Source organism: Dysidea avara, chromosome 1, assembly GCF_963678975.1.
Source record: "Dysidea avara chromosome 1, odDysAvar1.4, whole genome shotgun sequence".
NCBI lineage: Eukaryota > Metazoa > Porifera > Demospongiae > Dictyoceratida > Dysideidae > Dysidea > Dysidea avara.
In genome coordinates this window covers 13,275,495-13,293,722 of record NC_089272.1, presented here as the reverse complement: position 1 = coordinate 13,293,722, position 18,228 = coordinate 13,275,495, and positions in this window count along the sequence as shown.

Here is an 18,228-nt window from a genome sequence, read left to right as displayed (position 1 = left end):
CATGCTGTATTCTGATTGCAGTAACAAACTCATTTTATGTCAATATCATTGTTACTAATATTTACTCTCATCCTTGTCAGACTTCAGGTAGTATGAAAGAAAATGATCATGTACCGTATGTGTAGTGCAACTCTTATTTTCCTGAGTTTGAAAGCATAAGCTACAGTAGCCTACGTCTACATGATATGTGGTGTCCTAATGTCACTACAAGGATTGAATGTCCAGTTGTTAGAAATTTAAGATGCATGTATGCTAACCAAAGTACCACCAGTGACAGTGGAGGGTAGTGACTGCTTAGGAGTGCTGTGTTAACCTAATGGCCACTAGCCAAGTGCTAGTTGTGCTGTACCCCCAATACCATTAATTGTAATTACTATGTACTTGTATGCAGTACTATAAAGTCATAATCAAATCATAAATCAAATGCTCACAACTACAAAGTATCTACAATTTGGTCAAGTGATCAGCATTAAACAGAAAATAGGTTGACAAGTGACTTGCGAGGTTTGAAAAGTACTATAAGAGCATTTGCTCAATACATTACATGAACAGACAGCATTTAGTGATTCACTTTGCAGTATTTCATATAACAAGTAGCCATAAGAAATATGTTACAGATTTTGTATTTGGTTATGGGACAGTAGAATTAAAAAGCAATGAAACAAGGGAGGTCACTGTAGCACATTTGGAATGTAACTGGTTAGCTATCTGGCTCATGTGTATTTATTGTTATTGAGCTTTGTACACATATCCAGTTGTAAATTTTACTAAGTTGTAGTTTTGTATGCTTGCTGCTGTACATAATTGATAGAGTATTGGTATATAACACCAGGAGGTGAGTGGGAATGGTAGATTGCTTTATCACATGCACTGTACTAAAATTGAACACTAAGATGGCCCTTTTAATCCAGAAGAGGACCAATACAAGGGTACATCTTTATTCCCCAAACATTGAGGTATTGCCTATAGGCAAGCAGAATTGGTCAATACTTGTTACAAATGATCAAAATACTCTAATAGGGCAGTCAATCACTCTAATAGAACAGTCTCATTTTAGTTGTAGCAACACAGTGAATAAAGTATTTTTTTTAAATATTAAAATCTTGCAGGGAGCATCATAGCTACCCCTGAATATCATTTATCCATCAGTATAAAAATATCATTTATCCCACTTATCCAGTTCATCTTAACTTACTGAAAAGTTAATAATCCCCCTGACATAGCCCACCTATGTATAGCCTATTTTCCTCCATGCATAGCTATGTATGTAAGTGAGTTAGTTTATTACTTCCATGCGAATATTAAACACTGAGATGATGGAATAATGGCGCATGATGTCATAGTGATGACTAACTTTATGTGATGAGACATATGCTTGGCAATGGTAGTGGGAGATCCAATTCATAATAATTATACAGTAAGTGAATTTTAAAATGAATGAAAATAAGTGTACTCCAACTGGACTAACAGTACCTCATGATCAGTAGAGATCCTGGGAGTCACAGAGTGTTGGACAAATTAGGCTTAGGTATAAAAGTAGTTTGAAGCACTCATAAAGCTATTATACAACATACAGACACTACTGGATGTATGACATGCTAGGGGTAGATATGATGCTCCCTGGAAATAATTTTATAAGCTCTGAGGCAATGCTTTCTTAACTGTGTTGTTACAAATAAATTAACTAGTTCCTAGCAGTTTTTAAACTGTGACTATTCTATTAGGGTGATAGAATGATTTACTAAAGTATTTTGTAACAAGCATTGACCATTTCCTATGAAGAGCAGGCATGATGTCGGGAACGAACCATACCCACATTACAGATGATGCAAAATAACCATTCTATAGGAAACTTACCACTTAGATTTGATTGATTGATTTAAATTTTTTTTTATTTGTGAAAAAAATTCAAAAAGCCTATAAGAACATCCCCAACAAAAAAATTACAACATAGCTATGTACATGACACATGATAGTAGACTATGAACTGCAAGAACAAATAAAAAATACACGTAAACTGCAAAAATATAAACTCTTTTATATGATCAGTAATTACCCTTTAAAATACTGTAGTATCAGTGTTAGTGAGTGGTTGGGTAGTAATCAACTCTGCAGTACATAGGTGGCCCCCAATTAATGTTTGGCAGAAGCAAACACCTACAGGTGTAAGTTGGTAGAAACACAGCCACAGGATTGACATGAAAAGAGAAACAACAAAGTTAAAATGTCCAGTCAAATTGCTTGATGTCCACTCAACTTTCAATGTTCTGACAGTATGTCTGAAAAGCTATTTTGCACACTAATGTAATGTAATGCATATTATACTAAATGTGACCAGATTTTTTGAACATTCAATGTCACATTTTACAACTTAAATATTTATCATCAAAATAAGGCATACTAAATTACCAATTAGTTTTACGGTGAATAAAACCATTAGCCAGTTCCTTGAATTACAACAACTGTGAAATATTGTAACAGGTACATAGATGCTTTAATATTTACACAGAAAGTTGTGGATTTCAAGTGACACTAAGATTAATTTTCTAAAATCCAGTCACACAATATAAGCCAACATTTATCAGTATCTTGTTTCCTGTCCCCTAGCTAGATACCATTAATGTTTACTACAATGTACATAATATTAAAAACTGTGTATATAGTTATGAATTCTTTCACTTGGAGTATAACGTAATGTGCCTTTTTTTAATTCTAGAATGATTTCACATGCAAAACTTGTTTGAAAATTTGTTATGCAGAAATTTTTACAAAAGATTGAACTACTTTAATAGAGCAGTCATTCATGTATTATAATATGAAAATATTTTAACATGAAAATGTTTTGCACAAAAATAAAGCAAATTATGGTACTGTACATTGTGCACAAATTCATTTAGCTACTGTATTACTGCATTGTGTGCATACAAAAAGCACTCTATATTATTAGAATACTAGAGGTGTTCTTTGAATCATGTTGACATCACCCCATTAGAAGAGTTTTTTAAACAGTTTGCCAATTCTAGGCTTCCACTTTTTTTGCAGCCTGTATTTGTGATCATGACAGAGAGAGTTTTTAATCTAAGGATCTTTAGATGATATAATAGCAGAATATGATTAAATTTGCAGCTTGTTAATTATTTTTATACCAGCATACTGGAACATAACACTCATCAAGGTGTTTGAAATTAGTGACATAGCAACATGCACCTAATAATGATACCATTATGGATGTATCATACAGAACTAGTCATTTCTGGTCTGTGGAGTAGTTGCTGCTGGGATTGCTTTAAATAATTAAATATTGATGCTGCATGTTGTTACATATTATTACAGTGACCTGCACTGAAGGACTGACAGCAACTTGTGCTGCAGCCTTTGAATTACTCGATCTCACCAAATTCAAGACAACTATATATTAGTGGTAATTATGCATGCTGTGTTCTGGTTTCAGTGTTGTAGAACTGTTTCTCTGGGTATCTATGTAATGACATGTGCAAAGAAATAGCATTTCCACTATACACACTCTAGTGCTCCTAATTGGAACCCTCACCATCTAACAGACATCAACAAATTAAATTTAATGTAATGCAGAGCAGCAAGATTTTTTTAACAAATCATGGATATAATGGTATGCATAATTATGCATTGATCTTTGGAAATAATGAGGTCTTTAAAATCCAACAAGTGATCTGTTTTTTAAAATGGACAGGGACCTGCTAGCAGAAAGACCTCAATCTCACTTTTGATGATTGATTTACTATAATCTCCCAAGCATTATTGGTAATTACATGTAGTCACTACAACACAGCTGTAGCAAATTTATAAGTATGGGTAAAGGAATTTGATTGTGGAAAACATTGCATTTAATATTCAAATATACTATTATATTGAATAGACAAGTCCAGAGATTTCACAGAAAATTCTATTTAGTATGCATCAGTATTCTAGAGTATCTAAAGCCTCTTTTGTCTTCTATTGAACTATAAAAGGACTTACCAAGGAAATCGATTCTGTTACAAGGACTTTTGCATCTAAGGACTTCTGTCAAGGCCTTCTACTTTCTTTTATTTGGCTATATTATGCGGTCAAACTTTCCTTATATGCTGCCACGGTTTAGAATACAATTGTAGCGGCTTTATCCCTAATACAGTGTATGAACATAAGAGATGCACTGATATCTTGTGCTTAAAACATAAGGTTGTACAGGTGATCATGAATATCACAAGTAAAAGTACTAATGACAATCTGGTTATAACTACGTTTTACTACTGCAATGCAGGTGACTGAGATAAGTAGGCTGGTACAGCATATAGTAACTGTTAATCTCAGAGTTCATCTTGGGCATACCTTTGTACATAGTCATCACTAGGCATGAAGCTATTATGCTCCAAAAATTGAGCATTATGCTTTTGAGCAGTGCTTAAAAAAATCACCTATTGTGCTTTTGAGAATTGCCCATTATTCTCAAAATTATGCCACCATAATTAGCTAATAATGTCAGTTTAATGTTGTATCAGACAATTTACATTGATGTTTAAGCCTTGAATTCTTTAGTTGGTTGCTGTATTAGGGTATTTAATTTCAATGTGACTGCTTTATTAGAATAAATAATATTCAGTGACTGTTCTATTAGAGTTTCTGGCTGTTCTATTACAGTATCTCGATCTTTTTAATGGAATTGTGCAATCTGTAGATTTTCATACTGTTAAAGCTTTATAATCACTTCAAAATGCTGGCGTAATTCCTATTCCCACACATACCTATTATGCCCAAAGTTATGCTGGCATAATTGCCGCATCCCTAGTCACCACAAACTGAAAACAAATGTCAATACCATCATGTTTGGCCTCCATATAAACTTTACTACACTTTGAAAGGACACTATTTGGACAAATTCAATTATGGTCTGGCACCTGCCAGAAATTTCCTGGAGTCCAGATGTTATTTTGCACACTGTAATAATGAGACAGGTGTCTAGAACTTATCAAAAGAGTGTTATATACTTCAACTGTTTTCAATCAAAGGGGCTCCTCAGAATATTTTTACAATAGTACCAAGAAACATAACAACACAATCAATCTCAAGATGAGTGAATGAATAATGGCACAAAGCCATAGCAAAGCATCATCAAAGAAATTTGAGAATTTCTTGAATTGAGATAATGTGACACACCTAACTGAGCATTAATGAGATGTATGCACTACCTTAGCACTGTTTATGTTGTGAATAATTATTAGTTATGTATAATATTCCTAAACCAGTGCAATATTCATGCACTGGCTTTCCTATGATCTGTGGTGTGAATGTGATACATTCCAACCAAGCATTGAAATTCCATCTCACAATCACATCTTGTTTACAAAATTCAATCCCACAATCACAGCTTATGTGGTTTCCTAAGATACTGCAAACCTATAACGGCTGAGTGCAGAACATATTTGATATACCACAGCCATTCTTGCTTTGTCTGATATATACGCACTTTGCTTTCGGGCCTGCGGCCTTCGGGTAACTGTGTATATATCAGGCAAAGCACTCGTGTCCATGGTGTAACTATTAAATATATACTCATAAAATAAATTACAACAAAATTCTGTATGTCCTTTAAAACAGTGCACCAGCTTAAGCCTCTCCTTGTAAAATTATGTCAGCTGGAAGCCTAATACAATCTACAAGTCCAGCTAATTATTGCCTTTGACAAGAAGTATTTGTTGCAACAGCAAATTCAGCAAAAATGTACTAAATGACAAAATCAATGTGCAAAGTGTCAGTGTAACGTGTTTGTGCATACAAAGTCATATACATCAAAGTAGACACAAATTTTTTACTTTGATTTAAGCTAATTGTTGATAAGACTTCACAAACATTAGAAATAAACATCGTCATGGTTGGGTTGTGTTTCAGTGATCTGATAAGTTGGGTTATCTTCAAAACTCACTGCAGTTTTGTAAGCCTCAATTGTATTGTCATTCATTTCATTATCATTAGTAATGTCATAAAATGCTTCTCCAAGTCTCTTATGTAATAGTCTAGCAGTACCAACATTTCTGAATAATGTATCTGCTTCAGAGTATTCTGTTGGTGTTAGAGAGACCTTACGCCTGTCAGTGAATAGGAAATAATTTGGAAATAAAAGTTTAGAGATTAACTGTACAGTTTATCATGTTGTATAATGGAATGCCCAGATGTCCCAAGAATATTTTGAAGTTAAATGAAGTTAAATACATATATTTCTAAATGCAAAGTTCATTATACTTGATTGTATACTACTGTCAATTCCTGTTAATCCTGTACATATTGATTTCTGTAAAAAATACTACTGGATTATAATACTAAGCCCTAATAATATCAAGACACACAGTAGTGTGTTGTGTGGCCAAGAAAGCCAGTGTGCCACACCGTGAGTATATTGACAGGAAAAAAGAAAACAGCTTTTTCGTGCGTGCATAGCTCCATGGACCCTTCTCCAAAGCACACCAGTTTTGTATTATAACTAATCACGAGATAGGGTAAGCCACACAGCAAATTTGATTTTAAATTCACAATAGTTATTTGTGAGATATGTGACTGGATTTGCGAAAAGTGGTCTTCCACACACATCCAATTTACCAACTTTGACGATTAATAACTTCAGATAGAAAAAAGCTATTGACTTGAAATTTGGTCAGTAGTTAGCAACAACATAACTTAATGGATGGAGAAAATTTCAGGTATATATGTTAGCTGAATACTAAGTTATGGTCTACCAAGTTCATAGAATTGGATGTGTGTAGAAGACCCGTTTTGCAAATTCGGTCACATATGGGCATTCAAACCTTCAAATTAATTTCTTTGTTTTTTCCCATGCGGGTTTGATTTATTTTCACACACTTTGCAAAGATGGCTATAAAATGTAAATGTGTAATTTGATTGCCTTGATTTTGGCACAGATGAAGAGCATATAAAGGTAAATCCACATACCAAGTTTGCTATGAATCTGATGAATATCCAAGCAGTTATGAGCATTTATTCACATGAAAGGTCAAATGTTAGTCATGGTTACAGGGTAAATTGAGTATGGGAATAACTTTAAAATTGGTGTTTACTTAAGCAGAGCATTGTAGCAGTGCCTTTTGATAGTTTGAATAGTAATAGAGTTATAACTACAAAGTTACAAAGCAAAAACCAAACAATTGTATGGGATCAAGATACTCTAATAGAGTAGTCACCACGGAGAAAAAAATGGCAAAAGCAAACTTATTAGAGTTTTAACCAGGGATCTCTGTACCTAACACCCACATCCTTAACTACTGAACTACTGCTATCTTAGCTGATCACCTCACTTAATTTCTGCTTTATAAATGAAAATCCTGGTGCTTATAATTATAAATAAACATTTGTGATTTCATAGATCTACCAATACAATTTAGTGCTAAAATGAATAGTAATTTTTATTATTTGAATAGTTGTGAACAAAACGACTGAAAATTCGATTGTTCTCTAAGCCTATACTTCTATCAAATAATTAAGTGCTAAAACCTTTAGTTAGGAAGCAAGGTAAAGCCTGATAACTATTTTTATCTTTTCTAAAATAGAATTTTTACAGCATAGATACATTACTTCATTCACAATCTTAAGTGTCAAGGCTGGCTTTTCCATCTGAATACAGTGTATAAAGTGCTAACGATTATTCAAATAGACTAAGTGATCTAATGAATTGGATAGTGTCATACCAATTGAATAGTCAAGTAGGTAGATAATTGTTTCGGCACTAATATATAGAAGTACTGGATTGTTCTCACTATTCCACAGTGTTGGGAGTAATGCATTACATAATCTTATACTTTTGTGGTAACTAAGTAATATATAATGAAATACACTATAAAAACAGGTAATAAAACTCGAGTTACTTTACTTACTAATGTAATGCATTACCTAAGTAATATAGTTACCGTAACGAGTCTAATATTACATTATATTATTACTACAAGTAACAAAGTTACTAATCTTGTTAGTGATCCACTGAGTAATGCCTAGCCACAACAAAGTAATGAAGCCTACTAAATGAAGTTTATTCACCAGCTTCTTACTTATAACCAAGATTTGCACATTACCCAACAACGTGATCATATCACGTGATAAGGTGGTAGTTTCACACGTGACAGCTTAAGGCTGTGGACACAAAGTAATACAATATGTAATATTATTATAGTTACTTTATTTTATGGGTAATATGTAACTGTAACTAAATAGTTCAGTTGCAAGTAATATGTAATATGTAACTAGTTACTTATAAAAAGTTACTGTCCCAACACTGCTATTCCAGAACATTCTACATATGTTCTATGACATATTAGAAGTCCTCAAAATTGTGCACTCTATTAGAGTGTTACAATAATTTTAGTGTATATTGGCAGACATAACATGTACTTGACAGGTCTGCTGGAAGGTTTAGGGTGGCACCAAAGTAACCATCAACATCCTGTCTTGCAATAACAGTTATTACAATCACATATTTACACAGGGTGTCTGTATTTAGCGGATCACGGATCAACGGATCACGGATCGGCGGATCACGTGATATGCATGCTCAACTCGATTTTGAGCACTGGGAAATATTTATACCCTAGTGTAACATACAGCATACTGTAGAATTTATATTTTATCCACAGGTAGGAAGCCTAGAGAGATTTCAATCGATACTATATAACTATAATTAGAGCGCGCGCGTATAAAAAATTTAACACACGTACAGAGTAGGATTATTTTAATTCACCTTAAAACTGAATCACTGATGTATTCTTTACACCAACACAATACTCAATAGACTAGCTCTGTATTGCAAAAACAAACGACAAAGGATACACGCCAACATATTTGAAGCCTATTCACACGTGAGTGCTCTAGCGTATCCTTTGTCGTTTGTTTTTGCAATACAGAACTAGTCTATTGAATATTGTGTTGGTGTAAACAATACATCAGTGATTCAGTTTTAAGGTGAATTAAAATAATCTTACTCTGTACGTGTGTTAAATTTTTAATACGCGCGCGCTCTAATTATTATAGTTATATAGTATCGATTGAAATCTCTTCAGGCTTCCTACCTGTGGATAAAATATAAATTCTACAGTATGCTGTATGTTACACTAGTGTATAAATATTTCCCAGTGCTCAAAATCGAGTTGAGCATGCATATCACGTGATCCGCCGATCCGTGATCCGTTGATCCGTGATCCGCTAAATACAGACGCCCATTTACACATGCTTTGAGGTTATGTTATGATGTTAATGCTTTGTTATTGTTATTAGCACTTTACAGTGACCAGCACTGAAGGTCTGACAACAACATGTGCTGCAACCTTAGGATTACCTAACCTAATTTCAAGGACTTAGACTCAGTGACTTACAGCTGAAAAGGTGTAGCAGAAAAGGGGCTTGTCAGCAGGGGTAATTTTATGGTTCACCAAGTGGGTGGGCAATAACCGGTTTAAAGGTTTCTTTACCGGTTATTGCCTGACCTAGACAACACCGGTTAATAACTGATTATTAACACACTGGTGTACAGTACTAAATAATATTACCAAATGTTGAAGTGAATTATGCAAAGCAATACATTGTAAGTCTGTCTTCAATAATTATCATTGTGTCTGTATAGAAAAGAAGAAATGTAAGTAACAAACCCTAAGTTAGTCATAGGCTGGTTTCGGGGCCTATCAAGTACAAGAAATAGTGACATCCACACAAAAAAGCCAAGCTGTGAAAAATTATGTGGCCTTAAAAAGCTTGGATGAAGAAAGTTGCAGCCAATAATGATGCTAATGCTAATAAATTTTAATAATGGCTGTGTGTATTTTGTTAAAATTTATTATCATTAACATTTTGCGGCCATTTCTTGGCCGCCATGCACCTTTGATTTCACTACTTTTTTTACCCAAGCTGCACCATTTTTTCACAACTTGACTGCTTTTTGTGTGGGTCAAGACACACGGTAGTGTGTCGTGCGGCCCAAGAAGCCAGCGCGCAACACCCGTGAGTATATTGACAGGAAGAAAGAAAACGTAATTTTCGCACCTCCGCAGCTCTGTGCTTCCATGATGAAACAACACGATTTTTGCTATGGACATGCCCTCCAGCTTCAGCACCCCACATTCCAAATTTGAGCGAAATCGCTTCAAGTGTTCCCGAGATATGCGACTTCAAAGATTGGCTTAGTTTTCTTAGTTTTTTTTTCTTATTTTTCTTCCTCTTTTCGCACACTTACAAAAACTGCTATAAAACGCGAACTCCATATCTGATTACCTTGAAATTTGGCACACAGAAGCGGGGTATAAAGGTGCATCTCGGTACCAATTTTGGCTGGAATACGATAAACAGGCAAAGCGTTTTGAGCGATTATTTACGAAAAATAACACCAATATGTTGTCACGCCTACAGGGTAAACCGCGTATGGGAAGAAGCTGAAAGTCGGTAGGTGAATAGGTTAACTATTGAACCTCAAACCTTTTGTGGTTTGAAAGAAATCGAGCTTAAAACCAGGAAGATACAACGAAAAAACCAACAGTGTGTAACAATTACATAATCGAGATTAGCTAATAAAAAAACCACTGCTTGTCACACCTACCAGATAAACCACATGGGGTAATGCTTTGAAAATCGTTGTACAGATGGGGTAATCATCTTAGAAAGGCTCATCAATGGTGTAGAAGAATCAGACTTAAAGTAGGCATTCCAGTATCCGAGATTTTTTAATTAAAAAACTCTCCGTATATTCCCCAATAGAACCCTGGCACAAAATGACAACTCGTGTTTAACTTGGGATTGCTCCGTCATCTGAGCTCCAATGAGGATGAAAATCGCTGTGGGGTTTGTCCACACGCTGATCATCTTGAAAATCTTAGTTTTATCGTGTGCGTTACATATAAGTACGTTTTGTGTTGTTTTGTAATCTTTTCAAGCCTTGTAATTTATGTAGAATACTTTAAAACTTAAAAAAACGTACTGTCGGGTGGAAGGTAGTCACTGGTGCTTACTTAGTCACTGCGTAGTTACTTCACTGGGGTTAGCGATTTTCAGCTCCAGAGCAATTTTCTGATGGTTGAGTCATCAGCTCAAAAGTATGAACCACTTCAAAGTCGGCATAACAATGCCATAATTGAACCACAACTCCACCTTATGTATTGTTGCATCATTGTGGTACCTCCACTTTAGTTGTTTACCTTTATAAGTTGTTAACTTGATGTTTTTACCAACTTGAGATAGCCACTTGCCTATATGGGTATACACCATTGTATTGAGAAGTGTGCAATAGGTGAAGCATATTTGCTCACCACAAAGTATACAAAGATCACTGAGATCCAATAAGACCTGAAGTTACTCTCATTACATGTACAAACTTGCAGCTAGAAGCAACTGCAGTTTCAAGATAGTCCAGATTGCTAAATGGCTTCCTGATTCAATTGTGCCATTTTTCCCTTTAAAATGTATGGGGAGCCCTGGAGAAAAAATGTACCTTTTTTAGTTTTTAAGCACTGTGCATGCCAAAGTAGCTAATTCCAACCCAACAAACTATATATTTCTGAGATCGGCAATCAATACTCTATCTATTGAGCATATAAAAAGCCTGTTTTTCCAAAATTTAAAAATCGGGCTGGAATGCCTACTTAAAGCCACGGAGTTATAACACGAAATCCAACTTGGTGCAGCAAGTGCAAGATCGAGATACTCTAATAGAGCAGTCATCCTAATAGAGCAGTCACCCTGAAGAGAATTCAAGAGATCAGCTAGAAACAAGTAACCTGTATAGAGATCAGCTACAAACAAGTCACCCTGTATAGAGATCAGCTACAAACAAATCGCCCTGTAGAGAGATCAGCCTGAAGAAGTTACCTTGTAAAGAGTTCAGCTACAAAGAAACCATCATGTAGAGAGTTCAGCTGCAAACAAATCACCTGTAGAGAGTTCAGCTACAAACAAATCTCCCTGTAAAGAGATCAGCTAGAAGAAGTTACCTTGTAGAGAGTTCAGCTACAAAGAAACCATCATGTAGAGAGTTCAGCTGCAAACAAATCACCTGTAGAGAGTTCAGCTACAAACAAATCTCCCTGTAGAGAGATTAGCTAGAAGAAGTTACCTTGTAGAGAGTTCAGTTACAAACAAATCACCCTGTAGAGAGATCAGCTAGAAGAAGGTACCTTGTAGAGAGTTCAGCTACAAAGAAACCATCATTTAGAGAGTTCAGCTTCAAACAAATCACCTGTAGAAAGTTCAGCTACAAGCAAATCTCCCTGTAGAGAGATTAGCTAGAAGAAGTTTCCTTGTAGAGAGTTCAGCTACAAATAAATCACCCTGTAGAAAGATCAGCTAGAAGACGTCACCATGTAGAGAGTTCAGCTACAAATGTAGATAGTTCAGCTACAAACTAGTGACCTTGTAGAGACATCAGCTAGAAAAGTTACCTTGTAGAGAGTTCAGCTACAAAGAAACCATTTTGTAAAGAGCTCAGCTGCAAACAAATCACCTGTACAGAATTTAGCTACAAACAAATCACCCTGTAGAGAGATCAGCTAGAAGAAATTACGTTGTAGATAGTTCAGCTACAAACAAATCACCCTGTAGAGAGATCAGCTAGAAGAAGTTACCTTGTAGATAGTTCAGCTACAAAGAAACCACCATGTAGAGAGTTCAGCTGCAAAGAAATCACCCTGTAGAAATTCAGCCACAAACAAATTTCGCTGTGGAAAGATCAGTTAGAAGAAGTCACCTTGTAGAGAGTTCAGCTACAAAGGAACCATTCTGTAAAGAGCTCAGCTGCAAGCAAATCGCCTGTACAGAATTCAGCTACAAACAAATCACCCTGTAGAGAGATCAGCTAGATGAAGTTACCTTGTAGATCGTTCAGCTACAAACAATTCACCCTGTAGAGAGAGCATCTAGAAGAAGTCACCTTGTAGAGTGTTCAGTTAAAAAGAAACCACCATGGAGATTTCTGTAATAAATTATGTATTATATATATATATATATATATATAATTAATACATTTACTGATAAAATCTATGGTGAAAAAAGATGTGAAATCCAAGGTGGCAGCCAAGAAATGGCTGTGATGGTACGTAGATTAATGGTAAAAATTTTAATAATGACAATTCAGGTGAATTTTGTGCCAAGACCAAACTGCACCAAAATTCACCTGAATTGTTGTTATTAAAATTTTTACCATTAACCTACCATCACAGCCATCTCTTGGCGTCCACCTCTTGATTTCACATCTTTTTTCACCATAGCCTTTTTGATGGCCGCACACTTTTTTTACAGCTTGGCTGTTTTGGATTAGATTATATATTACTTTATTGATTTATACACATTGGCACTACTTCTACTATTGGAACCTAGAACTAAGTTAATTGTTCATGTCTCACAGCTAAGGTAGAATATTAAGTGCCCACATCAGTAGGTATGATACAGCCCTCCACTAAGTATCAGACCTTCCCAAAGAGGGTATACCTTTAATTTGTTGCTGTGCTGGTGTTATTCCAGGTGCAACTGATAATAATGTACAGTTAGTAGCAACAGAACAATAAACATGTGTTATGCATATGCTATGAGCATAATGTGAAAGGATTAATACAACTTCGACTTACAGTGATTTCAACTTCCTTATTAAAACAATTATTACTCCAATAGCAACAATTAGTCCAATAATGAACAAGACTAGTATGATGAAAAGAGCAATGATCATGCCTGATCCACCACTACCACAATCATAAGTAGTACCTGTATCACCACCACCTGATTAAAAATGAATGAAATTTGCTGAAGATCTGATCTGTGTATGTAATCATGATAGCTACAAATCAATAATTATATCAAAGGCTTAAAGGATATACACTGAGACATAAACACACAGTAGCGTGTCTTGCAACCCAAGAATCTGTGCACCAGAGTTACTGACAGGAAGAACAATAATGTGATTTCCATGCATACATAGCTCCATGCTGCCTTTACGAACCAAGATGAGTTTTGATATAAAATTCCCTCCACCTTCGGTAGTCCACATACCAACTACCAAGTTTAGTTCAGGCAGTGTTTTACAAGAAATCTAAACACAATGTTTTTGCCACTTTTCTGCAAACCTTTCTTACAATGCATGCACAACAATGTCTATTGCCTCTTTTATACTTCTGTGAATATTACTAACACTAGTCGTGCCATTGTGATTTTTGGAATTTAATTGCTGTATGTACCCCAGACTTGAGATTAGTTTTAATTAAAATAAAATTGTGTTTGCTTGCCATTTTGAAATCATTTTAATCATACTAGCATGATGCTTGATGCTTTTGCTTGCTTGCTATGTGCACAATTTATGTTGCATAATTGTAGCAAGTCTAGATCCTTAGTGGTCTAACTACACACTATTGTGTGTATAATCCATGTAATAATCACCTAATTGGCTAGAAAAGTTCTACTGTCAAACACACTAGATAATTATGAAAGTACATTGTTGGTTCAGTTTATTATGATGTAGGAAGGAGCGGATCCAGAGTTTGGGAAGGGGGGGTTCACTTTGCTGAAAAGTTGAAGATCAAAAAGAAGGTCACAGCAACAATGGCTGCCCTTTACCAAATGTATTTACTATAAATTGTTTAAAAATTCTTATTCATAGCTCCATAGTTAAGCTACACTGCTCCATGAACACTGTGACTGTGTGACTGCTTTATTAGAGTGACTGCTCTATTAGAGTATCTTGATCTTGTATGCAATTTATATTTTTTATTGAAAGAAGGGGGAGAGCTACGTGCCCCCTCCCCTCTGGATCCACCACTGGTAGGAGTATCACTTGTAAACTAAATACTAACCATACTTAGATATTTTGTACTCACATGGGTTTAGATAGTAGAAGCTACAGTAACATTAATTAATATTCAACAAGTGTGCAGACACAAGCTAATGCTACCATCTAAAAATGACCCAGTCTGGGAAAACTAGTCTTATTATCTATTTAAAAGTATTCATCTATTTAAAGTATTGAGAAATGCCAGTTTTATGTAATTAGTGTGTTGTTGCTCACCAATGGTTGAAGCTATGTGTACCAAATTCTCACACATTTTACACCAATTCCTTACCTTCCAGAGTATCCACTGTGCAAGTAACTAACAACTACATTTCCCACCATTTTAGATATTTTTAAACCATAGTTTGCTTTATCATGCAAGCTCCAAAAGTGGAGGGAGGCGGGGGCCTGGCTGGAAGGAGGGCAAGAGGCTGTTTTAAAACATTGAAAAGGAAAGTGTAGAGATGAAATAGGCTAAGTTATGGGCCATCCAGGTCTCAAAACTAGCTAAAATGAAAGGAAATTTGCAGCAGAGGTACTTATTCAACACCATGGAGCTGTACAGCCACATATAGCCATCCACAGGCTGACCAGACTTCCATTAAGGCCCCACACCACATGTACAGATCGCCACTGAGCCTGGGAAAAGTATCCAGCAAAACCAGACCATTCAAGTCTAGCTGATTTAATTGTGATATTAGGTAGTTTATTCATATAGCTTTGTGTTCTGGGTGAAAAATCCAATCTGCTGACATGGGTGATAAGACCGGTTTTCCCAGACTGGGTCACAAAGATGAAATAAATATGATTCTTGTTTGGTACACCATATTTTAACACTCACTAATCCCAATTGCTACTAACCATTAACTCTCAATGTTGCATAGTTTGATTTACTACTCCCACTAGCATTAGTAGCCACACATCGGTAGTTATCAGAATCTCCTGGAAATAAGTCAATGATAGTGAGAGTACTAGTGTTCACTCCAATAGCACCAGATGGAATACTACCACTCTGTCTCTCCCAATAATGTGATATTGCTCCATCTGCCTCACAATTTAGTGACACACTTGTGGTATAATGTACTAAGGTAACTGTTGTGTCCATTGGGTGAGTAGTAATAACAGGTGGTACTCCTAATAATCACACTAATCAATACACAATGTGTACAATTAAACACACAACTCACTTGTAACCATCAATACAACTACATCAGATGTATCATTATCTCCATACTTATTAGTAATTATACACTTGTAGTCTCCACTATCATTCTCCATTACATTAGCGATCATCAAAGTGTCCCCAGTCTCTCTAGTAATGTTTGTTCCATTGTGTCTCCACTGGTACATGAAGTTGTCCACTCCCACACCACTCATTGTGGTAGTGAACAAGGCAGTCTGTGTCACCTACACACTCTGGCTTGATGGTGTCACTGTCACCTCTGGTAGACCTGTACCACCAATACAACATTCACACTATCACCAAACAACATCATCATAGTCATACCAGTAACTGTCAGTCTAGCGGTATTTGATGAAACACTCCCTCCCTCATTACTAGCCACACAAGTCTATGTGTTATCATCAGATGATCTTACATCTGGGATCACCAGGATATTGGTGTATATACCAGTCACTTTACTGGGAAATGATCCTGATCCAATTGTCCATTCATAACTGACATCATAACCACTAGTAGAGCATGTGATTGTGGCAGTTTGTGTGAGACTATGTGTTTTTGATAATGGTTGAGTAAAAATTACTGGAAGTGATACTACAAAAAATAAAATAATACTGCTGACTCCAATCGACCAACAAAACGTAGAGAACAAAAAAAATTTTAATGAAAAATAAGATAAAACAATTTTCCAGTTTGAGAGGCTTCCAGACCTCTAGTTCAAATACCTAACCACTGGGCTGCCACTGCCAACTACCACCCTGTAACACTGTGCTGATGTTTTCTAATGTAATTCTAATAATAATAAGGCCACTACAATGAGATAACTTGTTTCTCATCAACCGCCCGCAACAAAATTTTCTTTTGCCCATGCGTACTCATTATTGCATGAGATTGCAGCATGGCTTTCTTGAGTGTTGTGGTAGTGGATTTATCACGTAGAAAAGCACTATTTCCATGGAGAACTGCAATTCCTTTGAGATACAGATACACCATTTAATATAAAATTTGTTTTTTTTTTATTTCTGGGTTGATTAGAGTGCTTTCTGGAGCATCAACAACCACCAAGGCATCAACAGTGAGTGCTACAGTGTACACTAGCATTGGTACCGTGACCTGCATACCTTATGTGCAGGGCCATAGTATCTAAGAGTCATAGTAGCTTTAGTGCTGCTACCTCTGCCACAAGCTTGCACAGCCCTCCCCCTGATAAGACTGATCAGCCTACATGTGCTAACACTGTTGTTGTTTACTACTGCTGCTGCTGCTGTTGCTGCTGCTGTTGCTGCTGCCGCTGCTGCTGCTGCTGCTGCTGCTGCTGCTGCTGCTGCTGCTGCTGTTGCTGTACTGGGGTATGGTACATGACCCCATGCAAGACTGGAGGAATTCTCATAAAGGAATTGAAAACTTTGTTACTGAAGTTGAAGCTTATGTGAACTCGGAGTTTTACCCTCAGTGTGCACCAGTGCTTGATGTGCACCCTGCCAATATCCTAAAATAAAGGATTATTATATTGGTTTTGTACAAATACATACATCCTGCAATTTATAGCTATGGCTTGTGCAATAATGAGGTAATGAGATAATCCACCCGCCCGCATGTGTTACTCTATGAAAAGTTGATGAGAAACAAGTTATCTCATTGTAGTGGCCTAATAGTAATAATATTTTTATTATGGTATGATTGGATTCATGTGCAAAAAACTGTTGCAATGATTAAACTGTTGTCATTTTTGTTGCTGTGTCAGGGAGACTACTACACCTGGTGTAGTCATTTAATGAAATTAACAGACTTCAAACTTTGGTGCCAAGATTTTTATAAACTTCCGAAGGAATAGTTTTCCCTACAAGTTGTTACCTTTCTATCTTGTTTTTCACAGATTGATTGTATGGAATAGTGAATGATGGAGAGAGACTGACTTGTTCTCTACTGCTCCCTGAAACTTATTCTGGTGGTGAAAACTTTGTTGATGACTGAATTTTGTGTTCGAAGAATTTTGGTGCCAAAATAATAATGCTAAACTTTTAATGGTTATGCGTTCAGATGACTGGGTGCACACATACTGCCTTTCAATGGTTTCTGGATGCATCACGTGCAAACTATGCTGCAGTCAAGCAAGTCTTAATAGAGTGTTTTAAGCCACCAGTGAAGAAAGATCTTTATGTAGCCAAGTTCCAAAAAAAGCGCAAGTTGCATTAAAAACTTTAGTGAAAAGAGTATTTCCTACCCTCCAAGTTGAAGCTAA